This window comes from Podarcis pityusensis, assembly GCF_964106645.2.
Source record: "Podarcis pityusensis genome assembly, chromosome: 6".
Lineage (NCBI taxonomy): Eukaryota > Metazoa > Chordata > Lepidosauria > Squamata > Lacertidae > Podarcis > Podarcis pityusensis.
This window is the reverse complement of record NC_138030.1, coordinates 59,263,461-59,284,165: the sequence shown is the minus strand read 5'-3', so window position 1 is coordinate 59,284,165 and position 20,705 is coordinate 59,263,461. Positions and strand designations below refer to the sequence as shown.

The following is a 20,705-nucleotide window of genomic DNA, read 5'->3' as shown; positions in this document are numbered from 1 at the left end:
CTTCGGGGATACTATAAACGAAAGTGATACCAGCTAAGCTGGGAACAGCCCTGACTAGCCCCACAATTTCAACAAGAGAAATGGGGGGAACCTTTTTGTGAAAGAAAGCCCCTAACGGGGGCTCTCTCCCTATTGGGAAAGGCAAGCCACAGATACAGGGAGAATCTTCCTACGGGGTAGGGTAAGGGGTGGGAAATTGAACAGGAAAAGGGGGGAATTAAATTATTTAAGGGACTAGAGAGGATTAAAAAGAAGGGGAAAATAAAGAAATAAAGAAATGTAACCAGACAATGAGAAGATTGTCCAAGTGCTCCATGTGATCCGATGCAAAACGGCCAAGAGGCCGTGCCAACGTCTGGCCCCTGTATATATAGACTCTGACCCCTCCTCCGAATTGGCAACAATCAAAACACCCCAGCAACCCAGTTTAACCATTTAAATGGTCGGGATTCAACTAAATTTGCCTAGTCACTGGAGGGTGGCCTGTTCCCAACCGCAACACGTGCTCTCTGCTAGGGAGAACACGCTTTGTGAGATTTTCTGGCTCAGTTGCTAAAGCAACTTTACTAGCCTGATACTATGTAACTTGACTGGGTGGGGGAGGGGAAGCATGTTTCTGTTCTGCCTCAGACCCTCAAATGTATTGGGTCAGCCTTGTTTGTTCTGTTCCCCTCCCCTCCCCACCACCACAGGAGCCAACCCCTAAGGGCTGAGGTCCCTTGCGACAACCCTGCCAGTTGATGGCCACTGCCATTCAAATTGTGTTTATGTGTGTGCTGCATCTTGTTATCGATTATGTGGGGTGGGGCTTACCTGCCCCCCCACCCCAAAATATTTTATTCAAGTTAGCACCTCTTCCCCACCCCACTAGGTTCTCTCAGTTAACAGCAGTGTTGAGCTCTAGCTAAACAAGGCATTATCATTATATGATTGTAATGGAGAGACCATGTGATTCAAAGCGACTCATTTCTCTCTCTGGTTTTTCAGTCAGATATGCTACTTAGGCACAAAGGGAAGTGGCAAGAGGTGACAGGAATCAAATATCCCAGAATGAAATTCAGTGACCGGGCCTCACTTCTGTTTGGCTCTGACTGCTAAAAGCATATTTTTACTGAGATTTATAACCCAGCCTATACACCAGAGGTGGGGAACCTGAGGCCCTCAGGATATTGCAGAACTACAACTCTCATATATCCCTGACCACCAGCCATGCTGGCTGGGGCTGATGGAAGTCCAGCAACATATGGAGAGTCACAGGTTCGCTTATATCTGCTATACACAACAGAGTTGGTAAACAGATGCACAGAGGGGGAGGGGGAAGAGCGGCAACAGCTGGGGGTGGGGTGGGGAAGGGCAGGGGAGAGGGGAAAATGTCACAAAATCCAGGAAAGGGGGGGAGGTTAAACTTCCAAGTGCACTGAAATGAGTGTATTGACTCAAATATATTTCAAATAACTCCTTCAGGAGTGTTTTGAATACAGTAGTACCTCAGGTTACATACGCTTCAAGTTACATACACTTCAGGTTACAGACTCCACTAACCCAGAAATAGTACCTCAGGTTAAGAACTTTGCTTCAGGATGAGAATAGAAATCGTGCTCCGGCGGCGCAGCGGCAACAGGAGGCCCCATTAGCTAAAGTGGTGCTTCAGGTTAAGAACAGTTTCAGGTTAAGAACAGGCCTCCAGAACAAATTAAGTACTTAACCCGAGGTACCACTGTATTTCCTTCTTAAGCCTTATTCAGTCTTTCTTGTCCTTTTGCAGTAAGGGTGAAAGTGGAGGTGTGCTTACCCCCTCTGTCATGTCTCCTCCTTTGCATTCTGGCTGCCTGGTCCCACCAAGCTCTATATGCTGGACAAGAAGGTCTGCAGTGTGCAGTCTGCTGTTGGTTTCTTTTGCGACTTAGAACCCCATATGATTAGTATAGCAATTTCCTCACTGCGGACCTTCGTCCTCCAAAGAAAGGGCAAAGGCAGCTAGAAACACACCCACACACCCTTTCCCCTTGCACAGTTCTGATTGTGTGATGTTTCTGGTTCCTTCATCTTTGGCCTCAAAGCCTGAGACTTGGCTGTGCAGGACATGCTTCATGTAGTCCCGCCAACCCCCCGTTGTTGTTTTTGACAAATAGCTGGCAGCTGTGGGTGTCTGGTTCAAGCTAGATTTGGACTGTAGCCTGTTTGTGGGCTAACCTGTTGATCCCTCACAGTACCAATCAGATCCAGGGTCCTTCACACCTGCAATTCAGGATGGGAGGAAAGTGTCCACTAGTGCCAAGATTTTGCTAGAAATCACAGGCATCGTGTGTGTGTGTGTGTGTGTGTGTGTGTGATTATGTGTTTCTGATCAGGAACATAGCAGGCATGAAGGTTTGAAGCCTCCATGGGGTTGATTCAACTCATATCCCTGCAAGCCAGTTTTTTATTTTCCTAAATCAACTACATGACAAGCAGTACATCTAGAACACAGAGTGCCGCACAGAAGGTATCGCAAATACATTGGTTTCAATAAACAGATTTCTGTGCACCAATAAACATACTTTTTGTGCGTCTAGAGAGCTCTTCTACCTCCCCCCCCCATATGAGAAGCCTGCTACAAAGATCTGGAGTTTTTCAAAACAGATATTTTAAGCCCTTCTTCTGACATTCCTTTATCAACCGGCACTGTGGGAATAATGTGTGTGCAGAATTTGCCCCGGTGTGGAGAATGGATTTCACTGAGCCCGTTTGCTCTTTTCACATGCACAAAGATTTCTTTCTCTCTCTTTTTTAGAGGCAGACCTAATGAGCAGGGTGAGCCTAACCTCCAGGTGATGACATGCTTGTTTTGCTACTCCTGCTGAGACACAAATAGCCTGCTGATGAGATGGAGACTGCAGGAATGATTAAGAACAGTTCAGATGCAGAAATGCAACTGCACAGCGAAAGCTCAGGGGCAGCCAGCGATGAGACGCTGTATTGTGCTCTCCTATTAGAAGGAATGTGGTAGTGATGTATAAGGTATGAACGATGTGGCCTGCAGAGTACCAGAAGCACTGCCTTTGCTGCTGTTGCTTCTGCTGCTGAGAAGGAGATGCTCTCACTGAACTGAAACTGCTGAGGATTTTCTCACTAGGATACCCGTTTCTGAGTGCTTCTGCTTTCAGGATCTACGGATTCTACTTCATGCAGACTGACTGATATATATACATACACACAGGGGTTATCTCCCAGAAGAAAATAAAGAACTGTCCATATTGTTTTAGGAACAGAAGACCGGGGGGGGGGAGCATTTCCCCCCTGCAACAAGAGGATGTGTAGGGGGGCAGATGAGGAAGCAAGCCTGTCTGAAGGTAGGAGAGAAGTTATATTCCTCTGATTGCTTTGAAGATGAAATAAGTAAAGGGCTGAGGAGGGGGAAAGATTATTTTTGTCGAGTTTGTGGTTTTGATTAAATGTCATATTGCTGTTTGGCATCCTTGGTTCATGTACCTGTACAACCCTCTTTTTAAATTAGCCTCTTCTGCCTTTTCTTGGTACAATCCCTTTAGGATGGTTATGATTTGGAAAAGATCAGGGCTCATCTACACTGCTGGTGATGGGATGAAAAAATGCAGAAATGCCTCAAAGAGGCTTTGCAATATGTACCAGGCATGCAGTATCCTGCGGGGTACAAGTGGCATTGAGAATTGGTCGAGGATTCCTATTAACTTTTCTCCTTTTTTTGCAGAGGTGGGGCTGGAAGGGTGTTGTGGGATTGCATAGATAGCCCTTAATTTCAGTTGAAGTTCATGTTTTTTTGCCTTTTCACTCTCAAGACTGCCCAAAACCTGCCGCTGTCAGCCTAGCTGTATGTGACTGGAGTAAGTTCTACGCAAAGGCAGAGATTCCAGGGAAGGGGCTGGAGTCTGACAGCATGGCATTTATCCTTTGCCTTTGCCACAAGGGCTAAATCACAAGGAAAGGTACATTTTATTATGCAAATGTGGAGATGTGAATCCAGAGTGTGTCTGGTGGGATCTTTCCCCCATACAAGCTCGGGATCCTTTAACTCCTGCATGTCTGACCCAAAGCAACTTACTTAACATTCTGGTCACCTTTCTGAAAATGGTACGGATAAATGCATGGAGTTATTGACTTCCTGATTTTACACTATTAGGTCCCCCTTCCCCAGTCAAGCTTCTCTCTCTCTCTCTCTCTCTCTCTCTCTCTCTCTCTCTCGTGTGTGTGTGTGTGTGTGTGTGTTACTAGGCATCTCTGATTGGTTTTAACATTTGTACCTGAATAAATATTTTCCTGCCCTTCACACGGCTTCTCGATGTCTCTCCAAAATGCAGATGATTAATCAATTAGGCTAGTGGCCAATTAGGCATAACCTTGTAAGAAAATAATTAGGTATGGGCGTGTGGGGATTTGACTGGCAATGTACTACAGTATACACCCAGATATTAAAGCTCTGCCTTAGTACATATATTCTGTTCAGTGGCTTTTCTAACAAGCATCAAAGTGCATCAACTATAGATATACCCCAAGGGTTTCACATCTTCAATAGCAGCAGTAAAACATATTTTACCAGTACTTTCTGAAGCAAAAAATAGGGAAAGAGGCCAAAGGGACTATTGGTCACCAAGTATCTTACTCGTTTATATATTCTGTTTGTAATTTTGTGTGTGTGGTTGCTTTATGTGTGTATGTGTGCTTGTGTGTGTGTTTAAAATCCTGCAGCACCAAAGGGGATGAGGCTAAAGTGTTACATCTGATGAGAACCATTATTTTTACCAATATTGTTAAATAAATGCATTATTAAAAGAGGACACATAGAATGGTGGTTCCTAAGTTGTGTTCAGAGAGGAATTCCTCTTTATTGCTACAGAGGTTCTGGCACTGCAGCATTACAATACAGCCATATTAAAAAGGTCCTTGGAGCAAATAGCCCCCTCATGCCTCATCTTCAGTAGACTTAAGTAATTCTCTAGAAAATAATAGCATTGGATTTAATAAATCTAGGCTAAATTGATGATTTTTTGTTTCTTTAAAGTTTCTTACATTTACCAGGGGCAAACGTAAATGTAACCTGTCTAGCATACTTCAAATACCTATACATAATTTTGGCAACAGGTCATCTGGTTTTTCAAATGAATCCTAAGGATAGCATCCTCCTTGATTTGTGTGTATTTATTTGAGTGGAGGTCTCGTTTCTGTAGTCCTTTGATGAGGAGAGTGGGTGCATGCTGAACATTACTCTTAGCTGAACAGTTTGCTACCATATCTCCCCCGAATATATGAAAAAGGACTAAATAACAATAAGTACAAAGGGAAAGTCGGGATGAAAGGAAGAAGATATTCCTGAAGGATTACTGAGCTGGCAATTTCTAAGATATTAAGGCTTGTTCTGAAATATCCTCTTATTTTTAAATTGTACATGATTGCATTGAGACATCAAATTCAATTCAGTCAGTGAAGAGGCAGCAATATATATGACAGTTGTCTGACACCAAATCCACAATTTCATTCTTGAGAGGCAAAGGAACAGATTCCAAATGCAAAGCTCTTCTCTATTCACATGTCAACCCCTTAACCCTTTGATGGTTTGATGCTTAAGGCTAGTCTTTGAGCTCCAGACCTTTAACTATATACACCAGGCGATTCCTATTGATGACTAGCACAGATGAAGTGACTTGTTTTGCAGTTCTGAATTCTAGTCTTCAGTTTTTGAAAAAAATAAAATACTGTTACAGTGTTTTTCAAATGCATTATTCAAAAACAGATGCATGTCATGATTTCAGAAGATTGGGGACTATATCCATCTTGCAGATACCAGCAAGCAGGGCTAATTCTGCATTACACTTGACATGGAAATTTTGGGCACAGTGTTGATTGCAAAGATAAGTCCACACCAACCCTTTGGATATACCTTTTGCAAAGAATTCGTATCACTGGAAAAGGTGATCTAAGACCTGTCAAAGTTCAATTGTGTGAAACATGCCTTGGGTGCAGAAGGTCCCAAGTTGAAGTATCTCTGCTTAAAAAATGTCAGACAATGATGGGAAAGATGACCTGTGCTGGACACTGTGGAGAGCTTCTGCCAAGCAGAGTTCAAAATTCTGGACAGAAAGGAACGGGCAAGTGAATGAGCCAATGTAACACTACCTTTGACCTGGTAGTCAGGCAGAGTTATATTGGCGTTATTAGGACAATTTTAAATTGTGCGTGGGTTTTTGTTTTTGTGTCTGGGGATCTATAGTAATGTTTGATTTCACAGTTTCAATAATAATAATAATAATAATAATAATAATAATAATATATTATTTATACCCTGCCCATCTGGCTGGGTTTTCCCAGCCACGCTGAGTGGCTTCCAACAAAGTATTAAAATACAGTGGTCTGTTAAACATTAAAAGCTTCCTAAACAGGGCTGCCTTCAGATGTCTTCAAAAAGTCTGGAAGTTGTTCTTCTCTTTGAGATCTGGTGGGAGGGCGTTCCACAGGGAGGGTGCCACTTCCGAGAAGGCCCTCTGCCTGGTTCCCTGTAACTTGGCTTCTCACAGTGAGGGAACTGTCAGAAGGCCCTTGGTGTTGGACCTCAGTGTCCGGGCAGAATGATGGAGGGTGGAGACTCTCCTTCAGGTATACTGGACCGAGGCCATTTAGGGCTTTAAAGGTCAGCACCAACACTTTGAATTGTGCTCGGAAACATACTGGGAGCCAATGTAGATCTTTCAAGACCAGTGTTATGTGGTCTCGGCGGCCGCTCCCCAGTCACCATTCTAGCTGCTAGGTATAGCTGGCTAAAAAGTACTGTTTCTAAGCTTGCCCATAGTTTCAAATCTAGGTTTAGCACTAACTACGATACTAAAAAGGTTTGCTAGGCAGATTGGTTTACTGTGCATGGACAAATTGCATCTGCTTTGCTCCTCTTGGCTCTGAAATATTTTTTAAAAAATCAATAACTAAAAAAAATACTGTATTGAAGGGACAGTGTAACCAGATAGGAGGAAGTTTCTTGTGTTGCTAACTCCTGTGGAGCAGACATCCCCCCCCCCCCGCCAATTTGAAGAAGGGCACCAATCAAGCTCCAGAGTTTTGACCACATACAACATGAATTCCTGCTTGACAGCTAAGGCAGGCCATGTGTCTTGTTTACCAAATGATGAAGAAATACTGAAAGTGTCAGCCAGGCTTTCTGTAGGTCCCACCCATGTACAAAGCACACATAATGGCTACCATTCATGCTCGAAATGTGCAGCAGGAACCATTTTGGATATTGCATTTTGCCATTGAAGAGGCTCAGAAAATAGATGAGAAAAAGGGAGGATTAAGTGGTGCAGTTGAAATGTGGAATGGTACCAATACATCTCCTTGCACCAAGGACAACTGGCCCACTTAGATAACATCTGAAGTGGGTGTCAGAGTGGGAGATGCACAGTGCTAACTGGATAGAACAGAATTTGAGAGGAAATGTAGGAAAGGATGTAGGAACAAAGGACACAGCCTTCTACTGAGACCATTGGTCCATCTAGGTGATCTAAAGTATATGTCCATGCAAGTTCATTGATATAGGATATATTTTGAAGAGCAAACTAGCCATGACGCTTTGGCCCTTGCATGTTTAGCTTTGTTTACAAATTAGTAGCTGCAGGAGCACCTGGTCCAGATGAAGACCACAATGGGGGGAGTGAGGAGAGAAAAGAGATTTAACTCTTTGCCTCTGCTTTGATTCTGATCCATATTCTATACATACAAACCCAATTGGTCACAGGAGAAGTTGCACTTGCACTAAGGGAAGGTTTTGTCCTGGATTAGCAGCCCCAAACAGCAAAGGATTAACTCATCTTCCCCATGCTGTGCTCTAAATCTGGGTCATCCCCCCAAATCCTGCAGTAGCAATTTTGTAAACAAAAAACCAACACCGGCCAACCTAAACAACTCATTGAGTGTGGCTCTGAATCATTCCACTATGCAATGGGACAAAGTCCCCAGTTTAGACATGGGACATGTGTGGTGCACACTGTCTACTTTTGTGTTGCAGATGTGATTAGACAGGCTTGGTGTCCTCCTTTTAAAGTTAAATAATAGTTTCTAAGCTGTTTAAAAGGCAAGGATTCCTTTGATAACTTATGGGGCAATCATATTAGTACCTTTGTTTGTAAGGGACAGGCTGTGGGAATTATGAATATGGGGAATGCTTATCATAAGGAATGCTTATCCTAACAAATCTTCACCATGGTAGAATAGCTAAATCCAAAGTCGTATCACAAAAGCTAAATTCTTTTGTTATGAAAGAAAATGAAGTGAACGTAATTCAATTGTTGCCGAAAGGAATTGTGGGGGAAATAATGGAATAATCCAAGTTGGTGCCCTGGCTGGGTTAAATATTGATTAATAATTTTAGCTAAGGGTTTTTTGGGTTGGTTTTTTTTTTTTTTACGTTTTCAAGGGGAAAAAATGTTGGAAGATTAGCATGGGGAACTAATAGTCAGAAATGGGTTTAGCATTTTATGTGAGAGATTGAATTAAGGATTAAATGAGTGCTTTGCTTTCCTTCAGAGTAGATTACTTTGATCAGTGTGCATTTCACCCTAAGGGTCTGTGGCTCTCTTGACATATACATGGCATGCTTCAGTGTGTGCTCAGGGCTTTCCACATCCTGCCCTACTTATCTGAAAGGGAATCCAACCACCCACATTACTTTACATATTTTATATTTCATTTCCTTTTTGTTTCATGGCTATGTAGAAGACTGAGTTGTCATTTTTTTAATTGCTGTATTGGAGCATTTATGGCAGTGTATCTAAAGCCATAGCCATCTTTTGGGATGCACGTTTTACAGCAATATATGCAGGACTTCTGCCCATGGACACAATTTGCTGATGTGGTCCTGTGAGCAGCCCCTAAGGTTGGCTTTTGATGCTATGGAGTTGGAAATTCTCACATGAGGCTTAGAGTGGCTTCAGCATCAAATTGGGTTTGTACAGCAAATGTGAACTGTGCACTGGCCATCTATTTATTTCTATTGCCAATGCCACTCCTCCACTTTTTCTTCCACATGTACAACAACCAGACAATAATGGATAAAAGGAATAGGCAGCCTGCAGACCTCCACATGTTGGTGGACTCTAACTCCCATCATCCCCACCAAGCATAGCTGATGGCCAGGAAGGATGGGAGTTAGAGTCAAATAATTTGAGTGTTTATTCTGCATTGCTTTATTTTAATTCAAAATGTATTTACTGGGGCTTTTATGGGTGGTTTTTTTTTTCCAATTTATTATAGTATAGTACCTTGAGAAATTGTGTAGAAGGAGATTAATAAATTATCAAAACAATGCCTGGAATGCCACAAGTTCCGCATTGCTGGCATATGGAGTGAGAGGACATCAAATCAATATATGCCTCATGTGTGAAAGCTCCCATTTTATTTCTAACATGGCACCCAACGGAGGCTGGGGATGTGATTTCATGGTGGTGCTGCCTCACAACTTGAAACTGGCAACCCCCTCCCCAACTTGCCTGCAAGTAACTTATGTATACTGACTGTGGTTACTGGGATAGTCCTGGTGTCCTGTGTGGCTACTAGCTAGACAGGAATCAATTAATAATAATAATAATAAATTTTATTTATATCCCACCATCCCCAGCCGAAGCCGGGCTCAGGGCGGCTAACAACAATAAAACAGTACAAAAGTACAGCACAAACAACACTCTAAAATCATTCATTATAAAATTAATTAATTGTGGAGGATAGCCACATCTAGCAGTAGCATTATGTTTTGGGATGTAAGAAGGCATTATTTTCTGTTCTACCCTGTATTCTTCACAATGCGGTGCTGTTTCCATTACACTGCAGCTCAACTTCCACCAAAAACTATGTTATTTGTCCCTCTGCCCACTGTAACAAAATTACATAACTTATGTAGCGTTCATAACTTGCAAAAAAATTGCCTAAATTATGTTGAAATTTTATTATTCCACCCAATTAATTTTGATGCAAAGGAATCACAATGGAAATTGGGTTGTGGTGGTGGAATGTAATCAATTACATATTGCAGCCTGAAAGAAACAACTATAGCAAATACTGATTGTATTCATTGGATGGATTGTTGTTGTTTAGTCTTTTAGTTGTGTCCGACTCTTTGTGACCCCATGGACCAGAGCACATCAGGCACTCCTGTCTTCCACTGCCTCCCGCAGTTTGGTCAAACTCATGTTCGTAGCTTCGAGAACACTGTCCAACCATCTCGTCCTCTGTCGTCCCCTTCTCCTTGTGCCCTCCATCTTTCCCAACATCAGGGTCTTTTCCAGGGAGTCTTCTCTTCTCATGAGGTGGCCAAAGTATTGGAGCCTCAGCTTCACGATCTGTCCTTCCAGTGAGCACCCAGGGCTTATTTCCTTAAGAATGGATAGGTTTGATCTTCTTGCAGTCCACGGGACTCTCAAGAGTCTCCTCCAGCACCATCATGGGATAAATAAGTAAACATTGGCAATTTCCTTTCCCATTTTTGATTTTGTTGGAATTCTATAACATCCCTACCTTTGAATACCAGTCACTGGGGCACAACAATGGGAGAGGACTATTGCTCTCACATGCCATGTCTTTTAGTTTTTACACCAGAATAAGCTGCACTGATATACATATATAAACAGATAATTACTTTAACACTATGGCATAAAGGGAATTCTAGATGAGGTTTTTGCATGCACACAATTTATGGGCATGGGTAATATATAATTTCAAGTGTATAATAACAGTGGTTCTGGGTTAACTGTCTTTGATATTTGTGCATTGAGTGACTTACATTTGTGTAATGCAGGGATATCTTGACAAGAAAAACTTGTTTCAAACTGAGAGAAGATGCTGTGTTTAAGAATGAGAGATGATCTGTGCATCATTTTACATGACACAAATCCTCCCCCTGCTGCTTGTTTGATGACCAGTGTTAACATTTTCCTTGTTGCCGGGAAAGAATTGCTTGATCTCAGTAAAGAGTTGTGCTTACCATGGGCTGTTCATCTATCTGCATATGTGATCTCATATCGTCATTAGAAAGCAGATTTTATGTGCAGCTTTAAAATAGTCAATGGGATTGAGGATCCATAAGAAAGCAGTTAAATCCAGAGTTTCCAAATAAGTCTCGTATGCAGAGAATAGTGAACACCCTAATCCTGACCACATTTCCTTGGAATTTTCTATTGATTTCAGTGTAACCAAGTATCTTGTTAGTAGCACAGGGTGGGGCAGTAAATAAATTAGGATCTACTAACAGATGTCCAGAATGTGGGTGAATATATCATTCCATTCTTTTTTCCAAATGTTAAAGCAAGTGATCTCAGAGTTTAGTTTGTGTGTCTTGTTCCACTGTATTTATCTTGAAAGCTAACCATATACTAGGCAACTTGGTTTGTAGTTCAACTTCAGTTGGATGCAATAAAGCAATAATTTAGTACTAATGCATTTGTAGGCAGATGAAGCTTTAATGCTGTAGCAAGTGGAAATGTAAAATTTTCTTATATTCAGTTATTGCAATAACTAAAAAGGGGCAAAAGGAAAAGAAATCAAATGGACTAGGTGTGTGCAAATAGACTAGGTGTGTGCATTCATAATTGTTGGTAAAGGAGAAAATAAGCATGCCCTTAGAAATTTTACTTTGGAGCCCAACATTTTAGAGTTGCTGCAGACATCTGTTTGATATCAATAGTCATGCACATATATTTACTTTTGTGGTGTAATGATTAGACTAGGGCCTGGGAGACCAGGAATTTCATTGGATGACATTGGGCCAGTCACTTGTTAACTCACCTCAGATCACATCTGTCTCCATTCTCCACTCTGAAAATGAATGAGAACATCTATGTTTTCTTGCTTCCTGTCTGATACCCTCCTCACACCAGTGATGTAGGTAGACCAGCACTCAGGTCTAAGGAAAGGGGGCCATGAGGTTCACCCTGCTGCTGCTGCTGCTATGGACCCTAGCGCTGTGGGATCTTATCCATGGGGCTCCTGCCTGCTAGCCTTGGGTTTAGTACCCCCTTGTCACCTGCATTTGGTTCAGAGTCTGGCTCCTTAGCCAGTGACTTTGCAGCCTCTGACTCAATGTCTTCATCACTGCTGGTTGTAGGATCAGGACACATGGTGAGCAGTCAGTTCTGCCTCTGTTAATGCCTGGAAAATTGCAAGGTGGTTGTGATGGTGGAGTGAATAGAAAAAGATATGGAGGGAGAGAGAGTGATGAGGTGGCACCAAAGAAAATGGCAAAGAAACTGATGATGACTGGTATCATTGGTTAGGAAATAGGGGTTATATTGTTCTGTTTCAAGCCTTCTCCACCTGTTTTCCCAGCTGGTCAGCCAATCCTTCAAGTGTCTAATTAAACCAATTAGTTTGGTACAACCGTTTAAATTTCCAAGAGGTTTCAGCCTTTTCCAGTGCTCTAGAACCAAATGCCATACATTGGAGACGTGTGTTCATTAGGGTGTGGCTTAGGGTTATGGTTGCCCTTTATGTACAGGCTTTAAAGCTTCAAATAGCATTTGTTGGTTGATGAATAGAATACAGTGACCTTGTTCTCATTTTGAAGGAGGTGAGTCTTCTGGCACCACTCCATGGCAAGAGAACATTTAGTAATGATGCAATTTTCTTGGTGCTATCTCTACTAGACACCCAAGGCAAAGCTAATCAGAACAAACAGAAAAGGGACAAGAGAAGAGAAAGTGAAAAGGTTAGGAACCTATTCAAGCTATTCTGGATACTTCATGCCAATCATTCTGATTCTTAAGTGACGGCTGTGTCCTAATGCTTTTTAGTTTGTGCACTTGTATGTTTCACTTTGAGTAATACATCTTTTGAGGGAATACTTATTTGGGATATTCAGCATGCAGATTTACTGCCTCAGTGAGAGTGTTGCAAGAGGATGGTGAAGTCAGCAAAAAACAGAGTGAATTTTGTTACAAATAAATATTTTTAAAGTGTTCTTTTGCCAGCTGCTGAAGCAGATTATGTTTGAGGAATGCTGAAAAAGCAGTGGAGAGTGGGAGAGCTGCATTTGGATTCTCACGGCTGAACAGTGTGAGGAAAGTGTGTGCGCAGGGGAGACACAACCTCTGTTCACTTTGGAAATATAACATTTTCTTGGTATTAACCAAAGAAAGATATTGTGACTAAACTTGGGTTGCTGTTTTTTTAAAAAACCAAGGCACACAACAACTTGTTAATCTAATTATAGCTACTCAGCTTATCCTAATTTTAATTATGGAGGTTAGATCAGAAACTTAGGCTAAAGAGCTCATTAGCAGGCAAGGCTTTAAAAGTACCGTATTTTTCCGCCTATAAGACACCCCCATGTATAAGACAACCCCTATTTTTGGAGGCTCAGATTTAAGAAGATGGAGGGGGGATGGCCCCTGTGTATAAGATGCCCCCAAATTTTGGACATTGTTTTTTAGAAAAAAACCTAGTCTTATAGACGGAAAAATACGGTATATTATAAAATGAAGGCTTCCAGACGCCAACCATCAGCATCCTCGTTAAAGCACTGGTACTCTTCCATTGGACAGGAGTGAGCCCTTCGCAGCAGTAGCCTATGGGTTTTGGTTTCTTCTTTATCTTCATCAGAGCCAAGCAGTTGCTTATGAGGAACTCATAAGCAAAAGCCCTCTCTTGCTGTTGTGACCCAGCAGCTAACATTCTGACCCTGGGGGTAGTATATTGCTAGTAGCCACTGATAGCCTTACTCTCTATGAATTTGACTAATGCCCTGTTAAACCATCTAAATTGGTGGCCATAGTTTATGTGTGCTGTGTGAACTGCTATCTCCTTTTGCTATGCTTGGCTCAGTGATTTCTTTGCTGACTTGGCTTCCTTCCCACTCACATGAAAACTGAATAGCTTGCTCCAGGCACAAGGGAAGCTCATTCTGCAGCAAGATGGAACTTCAAATGACCTTATTGTGTTGTGAGAACAGCAGAACAATCTCAGGCACTCAACCTTTATTTATTAAAATACTTTTGGCCCTATGAAGACAATTTGTGAAAAGAAAAGGCAAAAAAAGCAAGTTAAAGAGAAGCAGAATTACATCAAAACATTAACAACTCAGATGAGGAGAGTTAGAAGCTCCTCTGATGACTGAGGAACAATATATCGACAGATAGCTTGTAGGAGTGACTGATGCCTGATAATTTATAACTTTTGGGAGTCCATGCTTTAAAGGAATCAAAGCTGTATCAACAGGTGTTTTGTTTGAGGTGAAATCGATGTTCATTTGTGTGTGTGTGTGTGTGTGTGTGTGTGTGTGTGTGTGTAAATACAGTGGTACCTCAGGCTACATACGCTTCAGGTTACAGACTCCGCTAACCCAGAAATAGTACCTCAGGTTAAGAACTTTGCTTCAGGATGAGAACAGAAATCGTGCTCCCGTGGCAAGGCAGCAGCAGGAGGCCCCATTAGCTAAAGTGGTGATTCAGGTTAAGAACAGTTTCAGGTTAAGAACGGACCTCCGGAACGAATTAAGTACTTAACCCGAGGTAACACTGTAAGACTCTTCTGTACTTTCCCCCCCATTCTCACTCACAAGATAACTACTTCAATGGGGAGGGACAGATTTATTTATCATGCGAGGGATTTATGAACCACTGAAACATTAAAATAATACCATACAGTAAGAATAAAAGCAAATAAAATAAATAGCACAATTCTAAAAAATAAAAATAAACCCAGAGCTGCTCACAAATTCCTGCATTGCAGGGGGTTGGACTAGATGACCCACGGGGTGCCTTCCGACTCTATGATTCTATGAAGTAAACTTGGACTTCTGGGAAAACCTAGAGAAACAGAAAGGCTTTTTAGTGTTGGTGCTGGTATGACCTCAATGAGCAGCGTGTTCCACCTGAACCTGCATGGAAAGATCTGGTCCAGACTATCATGGGACAAACTAAAATGTCTCTTTGCCCTGGAATTAATTTCCCTCTTGTACAATAAGAAGTATGGTGGAGGGAAAAGCTTTTTTTTTCTTGAGGCCAAGGGTATATTCAGAGGCATTTATAGGTTGTTCCATGGTAATCTTAAATGCTGTGACTTTTTTTTTTATTGTGACTTCAATATCCAGGAGAAGTGAGGCTCATATCAAGATTAATGGCTTTATCATGTGCCAGAGTGAACTTTCCCACTTATCACATTGATCCTGTGGGTATTATTTGTTTTGTTTTGTCTTCTCTTGTATGGCATGGTTTTCTGGAATCATTAATTTTGCTAAATATATTAAGACTGCAATCCTATACACACCAACCTGGGAGTAAGCCTTATTGAACATAGTGGGATTTATTTCCGAGCAACCTTTTGGTGCAGCATATTTGGGTACTTCATGACCTCACCTTCTAGCACAACCCAAACCTTGACATATGGACTATTCCAGGTGTAGACTTGAGGCTTGTTGGATCTGCTTTGTTACTTACAGTATTAGAACCCCAAGATGTAGCCAAGTACAAAAAACCCACAGAATTAAAATAGCAGGGTCCACATTAGCAGATTCTTAACCAGGTATTATTTTTCAATAGCAAAACAACTGTGTTCACAGACCTTTCACACTGGTTAGCATTCTTCAATTCAGTTCAATTCTTCAATTCAACAAGCAGCATTTTATTGTTGTATCAATTGGGAGTCAGATCACTCAGCTATCTCCCAGTTGATCTCAGCCCTGCCCACCCCTGGTTACAACAGTTTGGTGATGTTGCGATCATCCTGCATATTGTTAAAACTCTTGCAGGTTCCTTCATGTCCTATATGCTTAAGATGGTGAACCTGACTTTACACCGTGTTAGTACTGCATTCTGAAATATCCTCATTTTAGGACAGAGCTGAATGTTTTCCAAAGATAGCATCTTTTCAGCACACAAAAGCGGCTCTGGGGGAAGCTTCTAAAAACCTAGCTACTTTATTATTTATGTCCCTATTTTCAATTTAAGGAAAATCAACAGAGCTTACAAGAACAATGCATACAACAAAACAAAAGTTCAAAGAAGCCAGTGAATTGAAATAGTACCACCATACTAAAACACCAGTAAACAGCAGTATTAAACCTTCTTGGCATTTAATTATCACAACTGTGAGCATCAGTTACAATTAAAATTCCCAAGAAGAGTTCTGCTGCATGACCACTGTGAGAACAAGATGCTGGAGTAGATGAGCCAAGTGCAGTCCCAGTGCAGTCATATACCATAGATTTGTTTAAAGGCATTGAGATATTGGCAGTTTTATTTTCACGCCCTCTCCCAATGATCCTAACATGGAATCTACCTTTTCCATAGCTGCTACCCACAGGGTCAACATTCTGATTCAGCTATCCACTACAATCCCAAAGCCCTATTTCTGGCTAGTTGCTGCCTGTTCAGACCCATGAATGTGTATGTGGAATTAGCTTTTGTTGTCGTTGTTGTAGTGTGCATCATATTGAATGGCATTTGCCATTTTCCTGACCATTGGAGCTCTTCAGAATCTATTTTTGTTTTAAACACCTCGAACAATTTGGTATCACGAGCAAACTTGGCTACCTCACTGCCTCAACCCTAAGTCTCGAACTTTTATGAACAAATGAAAAAGCACAATTCCTAGTACCAGTCCTAGGGGGACTCTACTTTCTATTTCCTTCTACTGCAAAGCATGAACTCTCTGCTTCCTTAACTAGTTACTGATCCATAAGAGGATCTACCCTCTTAGTTCATGACTTTTAATCTTACTTAGGAGCCTTTGGTGAAATATTTTATCAAAAGCTAAGTAAACATTTATCAGATGTAGACCTAAACAGACGTTTAGATTTATTATTTTTATTTTTAAACTATATGCTTATTCTATGTATCTGGTTTTTAAATGGTTGGTGAATTGGTTGGTATTTTAAATATGTTGTAAGTAACTTTGAAACATTTTTGTAATAAGTGATGAGTGCATAATAATAATAACAATATACATTGTACACAATTCCAACCAAATCACTTCTATCTATGTACTTGTCTACATTCTCAAAGAACCCTAAAAGACAGGACTTGCTCTTGCAGAAGCCATGCTGGTTCTGCTTCAACAAGGGTTGTTCTTCTATATGCTGGATAATTCTATCTTTAACAATGCATTTCATGAGTTTTCCCAGAACAAAACTGGCCTGTAGTTTCCAGGATCCAAATGGATCCCTTTTGAATAACTGGTGTTAGATTGAACATTTTCCAGTCTTCCACTATGGTCTGATCTTGGGGACAAGTTATATATTTTGTCTTATAAGTTCAAAAATTTCACATTGCTTACTGACAAAATTTGTCAGTAAGACCTAGAACTGGCATTATGAAGCAGGTCATTTTTTCAAACAAAAATTGCTGCTGGAACTGGGACGACAGAGAAGATTGCAGTGAAGTGAGCTCACCTGAATGTCTGGTATGTTTATATGTATGTATGTTTGTATGCATGTGTGTTTTGCAAGCCTCTCAAATATGTGTTGGCTCAAAATGTTCAGCACTTTGTGAAAGCAGGTATCCATGAAACAAGTTAATTGCCTTTTGCTGCCTGGAGAGAAAATCCTTATGAAACACCCATACCCATTTCGGCTCAGCCCTGTTGACCTCTCCTTTATGTTATTACTTTCTGAAGTATTTGGAGTATTCTTCCCATGCCTTGCCTCTTCATCTGTAACCAAAGTGGTTTGTTCCAGTGAGTATCATGCAGGCTTCCACTTAGGAATTATGAAAGCCAAATTCATTTCACAGGTGATACAGCTTTCAGTCATGGTTACTCTGGGATAGATTTAAACTGGCAGAACAATGCAATAGCTGCATTGCTATCATTCAAGGCCTGAGCAAGTTGGTTAGGGCAAACCATTTCCTGAGTTATAGGACACTAGAGAATGCCAATATCATGTTTTACCATTTTAATTTCTTTGGTTCAATTGATCAGCTGCCAACAGGGAAATTTCAAACCCATGTAACACCAAGCAGGGTTGAATAGAAATTATTGAACCCGAACACCCCTGTTTTCTCTTTTAATGCACATACTGGATGCAGCCAAACTCAGTGTTCTTCAGGAATATTTTGACCATCGGTTTCTACAAGTGAAATCTGCAACAAAACCAGCTGGATGCCCCCTTCCATGATACCGCATTTTATTCCCCCTCCTAGGTTTACACACAGAGAGGCGTGCCCCATTGCATTTTAGGTGCCTAAAGATCTTTTGCTCAATATGCTTTACAAGCTGAACCCATGCAATCAGAATTAAGCAATCGTAAGTACTTTAAGAAAACTGCATACAATTACAGTCAGGCAGATCTTAATAAAATGGGCATTATGTTAGGTGCTACTGCCGTGTGCATGGAACAGACTCTCTTTCAAGGCATACCTATGGATTCTTCTTCTTGGTGATATAGCTAAGCGGGCTGTCATAATGAGTGCCTGTACTTCGAAATTCACCACTAACCTACTGCATAAGACTTTTTGTTGTTTTCAATGCAACAGAGCTGCTGAATAACATACAATACACACCACTTCACCCATGCCTGGTTTGCTGACAAGTTTCGACAAAATGCCAAATATTCCATGAAGTTACAAAGGGATTGTCCAGTGTTTGAAACTCCCATTGTTCTAGGCACATTCTGAGACAGTGAATTTCTTTAGCGCAGGCAGTTTCTGAGCTCTGCACGCAGTACTGCGCCTAAGATTTCAGATTAAAACTGCAGAGTGGAAGGAAAGGAAGAACTTTTTCTGCCTCCCCACTTCTGGCTACTCTCTGAAGAATGGAGAAGAGATCCTCTTAAGAATATTAGGGGGGTGGAAAGGGGAAGGAGTAGACTATGTGAAAAATGAACATAATATTTTAGCTGCAGTTCATTCATTTTCAGTTTTGTATTCTTGTTAGACATTCCGTTGTTGCACCCTTAACCTAGGTTTAAGGTGCCATTTAGCTCCTAGCTTTCATATCTCAGTTTCTAACACTGGGCTCGTCCACACTTCCACTTGCCCCACCGCTTCCTCCTGGGAAAACCCAGCACCCTTAGCAGACTACAATTTCCAGGATACTTTGTGGAAAACTATGTTAAAGTGGTGTTCAAGCACACTTTGCATTTTGCCCCTCTGCAAAATGGTTTCCTTTGTTAGCCTTAGCTCTTATTCAGCTCTCTGAAGACATGGGGGCAAAACCACAGTGGGCCTTATTGCTCCAGACATGAGCCTTAGTACAAAGGATAGAAAACAATGGGGACGGGAGGGGCTAATGAAGTCTTGGCCTCCAAAATGCACTTACTAAAGATGGGATAGCTCAGTCAGTAGAGCATGGAACTCTTAATCTTAGGATCATGGGTTTGAGCCTCAGGTTGGGCAAAAGATTCCTGCATTGTAGGGGTTGGACTAGATGACCCTCATGGTCCCTTCTAACTCTACAATTCTATGATTCTATGAGTCCAGTTGTAAACGTGCCTAGAGTTGTGCTGCATGTCAGCCAGGAATTGCCAGCGATCCAGTATGTTCAAGTTTAAGTCATAGTTTAAATCTGTGATATATATCTGTGCTCACTCCCAGGTGCAGTTGGTTTTCCATCAGCCCCAGCCAGCATGGTCAATGGTCAGGAGTGATGGGGGTTGTAATTCAGTAATGTCTGGATATCCCATTCTGGTTCAAATAGCATAGATAACATCCCTTCCAACCAGTTCTTCAAAGCTATGACATATTTTTAATTTTATCAGTTCACTCACCAAAGTTCCTGGGACACAGCTTTACTGTGCTTAAAAATGTTACGCAGGAAAACATATTTCTGTCCAGTCCACAACCAGCCTTCTCTAGTGCTCAGTCATTTGTCTTTTCTGTCAGTCCCACTTGCTGATCCTACTTTTTTATCTCATTTGCTCTTCTGAGCAAGCCACTTGAAGATTGCCAACTGATCACATTATGGGTTACCCATAGCACCATGAATTATTCTGTGATTGACTGATCAGTTGGTTATTTCTCACCTTTTGCTATGATCATAACAGTGCCACAAACACAGGACAGGCTGACTCCAGCTGCAAGGTGGCATTAAACAATCTGATTCGCCATCAGTGTTGGATCAGTTGCAATCCCTCAAAACACAGAATGTCTCTTGCCTCTAATCTCAGGTAATATTTTTCTTAACATCAAAGACGTGAAAGACACGAGGATGGTCCTGGTAGATGGCAACTGCAATTCATTGTGGCTTCCATAGATCATGGGGCTTAAACCAAATGGCACAAACTGAATGCTTTGAATGCAGGGAAGGAGAGATTGGAGGGAAGGAAAAGCAAAAGGTACATGTGTGATAAGGAGAAGCTCTAGCTGACAGAAATGGAACCTGAAAAGCAGTTGGACTCTCCACATAGCCTACAAAGAAGAAAATTGGTTTGTGAGAAATATAGGTCATGGCACCGTCCTGGTGTCTTGATGTTAGTGTTCTATAAGTATAGTATATTACCAATGGCAGCATCTGGGACTTCTATTAGAGTTGTGCTTTTCTGTCTGACTCAGACGGCTATTTAATATCCCTTATCTGATCTTGTGTGCTCCGCTTCACACTGACAAATAAAGGGGATTTCTTTAGGATTCATTCACACTGCAAAACCAGTTGCTGAGATATTTTCTTCTGACTAGAGCTAGCAAGGAAGCATGGAGAATAAACGTCTGGCAGTTTGCAGAACAGAAAAAAGCATTTAAGTAGAACCTGACATTCATCACAATCAATCTTTGGAGCCCATGAAGCCA

General features: G+C 41.4%; 1 protein-coding gene across 1 annotated transcript in view; it reads left to right on the top strand.

Moving 5' to 3' along the window:
- The window catches only part of DAB1 (DAB adaptor protein 1), a 644,236-nt gene that overhangs the window by 75,284 nt on the left and 548,247 nt on the right, over positions 1–20,705 (top strand). The window contains exon 11 of the mRNA XM_081011790.1: positions 2,774–3,332. The gene's annotated coding sequence lies outside the window, so the exon portion shown is untranslated. The remainder of the gene's footprint in view (positions 1–2,773; positions 3,333–20,705) is intronic.